Source organism: Penaeus chinensis, chromosome 2 (assembly GCF_019202785.1).
Source record: "Penaeus chinensis breed Huanghai No. 1 chromosome 2, ASM1920278v2, whole genome shotgun sequence".
Classification (NCBI taxonomy): Eukaryota; Metazoa; Arthropoda; class Malacostraca; order Decapoda; family Penaeidae; genus Penaeus; species Penaeus chinensis.
In genome coordinates this window covers 43,565,086-43,571,851 of record NC_061820.1, presented here as the reverse complement: position 1 = coordinate 43,571,851, position 6,766 = coordinate 43,565,086, and positions in this window count along the sequence as shown.

Genomic DNA, 6,766 nt, shown 5'->3' with positions numbered 1-6,766 from the left:
GAGCATGGAGTCTCTCCTCCCTGGAGCCAGGCTTCAAATGGTACATTTCACACCTGTCTACTGATGGAAATATTGCTAGAGCTCCTTCCTCAATGCCCACTTAAGTCTAATCACCCTCCAAGAGTTTTGAGTACTCATGGGGAGTCATTCCAGCCTTCAGCTAAATCTTCTTTGACAACATATTCCCTTCATTCAGAGCCCCAGTCAAATTTCTCTATGGCAACATATTCCTGTCACTCATTTCAGCCAATTTTTAAAATAAAATAATGATCAAATTACCCAGATCCAAGGGGTTAAAGTACAATAAAATGGTAATTTACTTGAAAAAAAAAAAAGAATGGATATGAAAAACATTTATGATATAATATATGATATTGTCTATAATGCTGAAAAGGAAATCTTTTAAGAAAGAAAAAGAATCTCATTCCTTTAGAAATAATTCAGAAAAAAAAATTACATCTAAATCTAAGGATAAAAATGCCAGGAAACATTTATATAATTTATTAGCACCAAAAATAAATTATCTTTCACATTAAAACAATTAAACAAAATAAATTTATCCACTCTAGAAAATGAAAATATTTTCATATAACATCAAATGCACTTTATAAAAGCAGGTGATCTGGGTCTGCTTCCCCTTATCACTTGCATCAGAACCAACCTACTCTATCTCTTGGCAAAAAAAAAAAAAAATCCTTACCTTATAAATATATTTTTTTCATGTATGAGACGACAAAAAATCATAAGATTTAACACTAATAATATCTATTAAATTCAAACTGACTGCAGATATCAACATTTTGAATTTTTAAACAATGCATTGGTCAGATGAATTTTAGATGTGTGTTTAAAGGGCTTATATTAATATGATGATACATTTTCTGTGGTATTATAAAAAAATTGTAGATTATTTTACAGTTCCAAGATTCCTGTAGAAAGAAACAAAAATGAAAACATATAATGGAATTAGATATGGCTTCCTACTCAAAAAAAAATTATGTCTTTGTATCCTCATAGTGGATTATACAGATCTTCATGCAATGTACAGTATGTCAATCCTGCATGCAAGCATCTATCTATAGACCTCAGCAAACATATTTCCTTCTGAGAGCTTTAACCCATTGCCACCGGGCAAAATGAATAAAAATGGGGAAAATACTGTGCTCATTTTTTAAATTTTTTTGTGAAATGTCTCTACACATAGATGTCTCTGCTAGTACTTAGCCTTACCTGATTTCATAAAATATTGCAGTTCCTAGTGTGAAAGGAAAGCAAGGCTTCACCTAGTGGTCCATTTCTTCCCTAATAGCAACAAGATGCCATGCATGTGACAGGTGTGTTTTAAGCTGTATGTTGTGGAGGGGAGGATTTACCCTCTATATCTATGTCCTCACTTTGCAGTAAAAACTTTACACACAGCCAATACCAGTCTCCTAGATATTTTTTTTTTTTTTTTTTTTTTTAAACATTTGTCATTTTCCAACCAGTCACCATCCATTTAAACACCAAAAGAAGCAATAATGTGTGCATGAAAATTAAATTAAGTAATAGGGGAAATCCTAAATTGTTAAGTTTGAGTCTGACTGAATTCCTCCTCAATGGTTAACTTTTTAACCCCAATATGAAATTCAAGGTAATACCCCATAGACAGAAATGGGACTCTTCCTGGGTCTGTGATACCTCCCAACCAATGGGTTGACTTAAGGTAGGAACCAACACAGGGCTAGCCAGACCATCATAGTCTGAACAGAATATAGGAATTAAAAAAGTTGCTAGATTGGCAAGGGAGGTAGTTGAAACCAAGCTAGACACGTGACTGTTTGATCCCCATCCACTACCACAAGCAGGCAGAAGCTGACAAGTGCCACAGTCAAGGGGAAAATTCTGCCCTATATTCCATACAGTAACCTTGGTTACATGATACCAGAAGAATTACTCATGTTTTGTTACTTATAATTCTAAAAGAAAATAAAAAAAATTAGTAGAATTACCTATGGAGTATAGGAATATCAGACCTGAAAAAGAAAATAAAACAAGATCAATAAATACATGTAAAACATCCAAGACTCTAATCTGGGGATAACTATCAACAAGGTAGGAAAATTCATGTACCAAACCCCTACAGCATTTGCAACCAATATTTATTGCTATAGGATGTCAGAATATGATTGTAATATTTTCAAATATAGTATTCTACATTTACATCTAAAATTAAAAAAAAAAAAATTCCGGTTATTTATTGCTATAGGACGTTAGAATATGATTTTAATATTTTCAAATCTTATAATATACATTTACATCTGTAAATTAATATACTACCATTTGCAGGTGACAAGCAAAATCCTGAAAATACTTTTATATTATACTGAATAATTTATTATTCTAAAAAAATCCTCCGAAATAGTGAACTTTTACTCTCAATGGCCAGGCTTATGGTAGTAGTCTTGGAATGAGGTTTTATAAGTAATCTTGATCCAAGAAGACTGTTATACACCTTGGAAATGGTTTTCCAATGGTTGTATGGTAGATGGAATGGTAGTTCAGGGGAACTCCTCATTCCAATGAAGCTTCAGAGTGTGGTATTGATCCTATGGAGGGTATATGCCTTTAGTGTTTTACAAGGGATTATAGATTATCAACCTTATGTCTCTGGGACATAAGGTTAATAATCTACAGGCTTTGCTCTATGCTGAGACAGCAAGGCCAGGAGAGGCCAGGGCGCTTGTGTTTCACTCGCACCACAGTTCAGTGCCAACCATGATCATGCGTGGACACCAAAACAGAATAATTTTGGAGAATTTATTAATTCTATTAACCCCTTACTGACGGGTTAAGAAAGTTTGTAAAAACTTAAGAAATTATTGGCAACGAGCCGACTTCGAGTGCAGGAGTTTGCTACATCAAGCTGAACTCCCGGCTTGTAGCACTTTGGTGCACTCCACAGATCGAGTGGTTTGTTATGACGCCTCAGCATGTGGCCCGTAAGTATGGGGTTAAAATCGTATTGAAGTCCATGTGACGCAAACGAAGTGACATTTCATATCCTCCAAGGGGAGACAAGTAAGTAACTCTATTAAATGTATAAAGTTAATTCTTCTGTTTATAATAACCAACTGAAATAATACTGACATAGAGTGAAGCTTATAAGAAAGAGGTTATACATAAAATTGGGAAGTATTATTCTTCTAACAAACATCTATTTCCAGTAGCCTACGTGTGAACACATTTGGGGTACATACAACTTACTATCATCCTTACTCAAGGGAGTGTCAAAAGTGGTGGAAAGTAGTATATCAAAAAGGGTTAGGTAATACTACACTTTATCATACTTCAGATAATGCATAGCTATTCATTGCATAATTTGTGTGCTGATTTATTAAAACTTCATATGACTATAGTTAAACTTTATATATCTGGATAAGGCCACTGAAAAAGAGTGGCTACTAAAAGATTCCCTTGCCTATAACTTGCGCACTTTTCCATTAGATTTGATTTGATTTTTTACTAACTGGCAGTGGTTTCTCTGCAACAGGAAAAAAATAGATTAAAAAGACTGTAATCCACATAACAAGACTGCAAACAATATCTTTGATATTATACAATTTCATTACCTGTTGCAGACAAGCAACAATAATGAAAATATGATTATGAATGTAATGTAAAAATTGAGTTTCTGCAAACCATATGATAATGTATACAGTCAATACCCTATTAAACAAAAATAGGTAACATTCATGTATATTGAGTATGCTGTATGAATGATTTACTAATATTTGTACAACTAAATATTTCAAGATTACAAGATAGTGAAGGTATGTATCATAATGCCAAGAGGAAAAAAATGTTGAGGCCCACATAGCCTGATTAACCCTGATTTGAGGAAATGATCCAAAAAAAATCTGTCAATTTTTATACATTTTGTAGCAAATTCTAGAAAAAGAGGTGGTTATTAAAAAAAAATCAATTAATTAAAAATACCCATTATTTTATTTTTTCCCAATAATAGAACCTCAAGATTTCTTTACTTGGCCTACCTGGATATTTATTACATGTACAAAAATGCCAAAAACCTGCATGACCTGATATTTGGTCGATCAAGATCTCATCCATGAAAATTTACCATCACCATATAGCTGTAACCTTTCTCCTATATACATTAGTCTCAGGTGTGTGGCAACTAAAACAATACATTTCCTGGCAAGTAAAACAATAAATTTCCTTTTTTTAAAACAAACTAAAGATATGTAACCAAAATGATGACTTCTTTCAAAGGATTTTATATTGTGGAGTAAGATTCATGGACTGGATCATGATTAGATTTCAACTCTTCTTGCTCAGAAACCCTTTCAGCTCAACTCCCAAATAAACATCAACATTTGAATACATAAAAAAGAAGTGATTAACCTACTCCAGCCTGGTACAAGTAATGTCTGCTGCAATTTTGTTTTATGTATTTTGTTTACACATAGATGGTTCCACAAGTGCTCAACTCCCAAAGACTCTACTAGTAAGCCTCTGTGACGTCATCTGATTTTCACTTTCCATAAGTTTTCAGGCTTTTTTCTATTGACATTATGATTATATAATGTTATCAATACTAACAGTAATAAAAATAAAGAATATTTCCAAAAATTAGAGAAAAGGTTAAACAAGTGAGATATGTAGGACTAGTAACTGACTCCTTGGTAACTAAAAATTTATGGAGCCATCTATTTGTAAACACAACTAATATACTAAACCCACAGTGGACATGGCATGTATGTACATGCCACCCCAGAAGGCAATGAGTTAATAACAACAAATCACTAAGTACACATGAAAAAAATAAGTGAAATCTTTGTATGAAATGAGAAGAGATATTCATTAACCCATTGGTGACGAGTGTAGAAAACTAAAAAGAAACTCTACGCTATGGCGAACCATAGCAACACGCCGATTTTGAACGCATGAGCTCGGTACATCAAGCCGAATCACTGCCTCGGAGCGCTTTGGCGTGCCGCGGCGGCGGACAGCCGCACGCCACATTTCGAGTGGTTTGTTATGACGCCTTTAGGCGTGACCCGTCGGGAAGGGGTTAAAACAACAAAAAAAAAAAAAAAATTATGCAAAGGTCCTAATGTCAATCTTTCACAAGGTAGTGAATGCTGTCATCAGTAACTTTCAATTTTAAACAACATAAATTGTCTTAGAACTCAAAACTACGTTCTATTTTAACCCTTTATGGACGGGTCACACGTTGAGCCATCATAACAAACCATGTGGTCTGAAGGGTACAACTATATGCTTGGCGACACGCTAGAGCGCATGGAGCAGGAAGTTCCGCTACATGTGGATTCCCACGGCTGGATGTTGCCAGAAATCATCAGAGTTTATGATGAGAGATTTATGATACTCATCAGTGTTGGGTTAAAAGAGAACTTTGCAAAACTAACTTTTCAGACAAGAAAAAAAATCATGTACAGTTTAGACTACACACCCAAAGGGCTAAAACTATGAGTAGTTCAATTAACCCAGAAAAAAATTTAATCATGACTAGTCAGATAACAGAAGTGTATCTTTGAATAAAAATAAAAAGATAAAATAACTCAGAATTCACAAACCAAAAGGTAGACCAAAATATGAAAGTATCAAATTGGGTGTAAAACTGACACAAAGAACAACAATAGCATTTTGTTAAAGTAGAAGACAAGTAACAGATAACACAGAATGATATCTAGGTAAAGATATCTTAACTCACAGCTGGACTTCAACTCAACCATGGGTTTAATAGCAACAAATGGCATCTTCAACTCACTCAATTAAACATGAATGACAATAGATTTGTGCAATACTGTTCATAACTTTGATTTAAAGATAAGTCACAACCATCTTGAATATTTTCACAGATTTCCTTCAGATCTATAAAGTTGATATCATAACTGTTTGTTATATATGACAGCATTTTGGTAGGACTGTACTCTTGAACTTATTCCGTGAATGTAAGTTCCATGATAAACATAACTACCAATACATTTTATAATTTCCATATATCCTATATCTGAGCTATCAAAAATATACTCTGAAGTTATTAAAAGAAAAAGAATATAATACTATTGAAGAGCTATCACAATGAAGTAAATGTCTGCATAAAAATAATATACAGTTATATCTACATGCTTCATAATACATATATTCATGAAATATATTATAATACAAATTTTTAGGAATTTCATGATTTGTTGGTATCACTTTAAAAACAAATGTAATGAGACTTTTAGAAAAGGACATTATGCCATCCACCTTTCCTTTCCCGGCAAGCATTAAGAGCAGCCAGAATGTGCATGACACGTCGGTCCATGGCACGGAAGTGAGCTTCGGCAAGCACAGGCGCAATTGGGTCAAGGGCCAGGAGTTCCTTCAAGGCTTGTGACATTCCACCACCACTCAGGAGAACCAGTCTTTCATATGTAGTTTGGTGTAACCTGGAGGGCAAAACTAAGTTAACAAATGGTATCAAACTGATTTTTAAAATTTTTTATACTATATAGCAAACACAATAAACAAAAGTACATACACAATTTATTGTAAAATTTTGCTTCTTTTCTATTAACAATATTATGGCAATTGATCACTACATGCACACTCACTGATTCACTATCACTCCCTGACTCACTCTCTTGCTTTCACTCTCCTTCCCTTTCTCCCTCTCTCATTCCGCTCCCTCTCCCCCCCCCCCACCCCCCCCCCCCCCCCCCCCCCCCCCCCACCCCTAATCCCCCACGGGGGA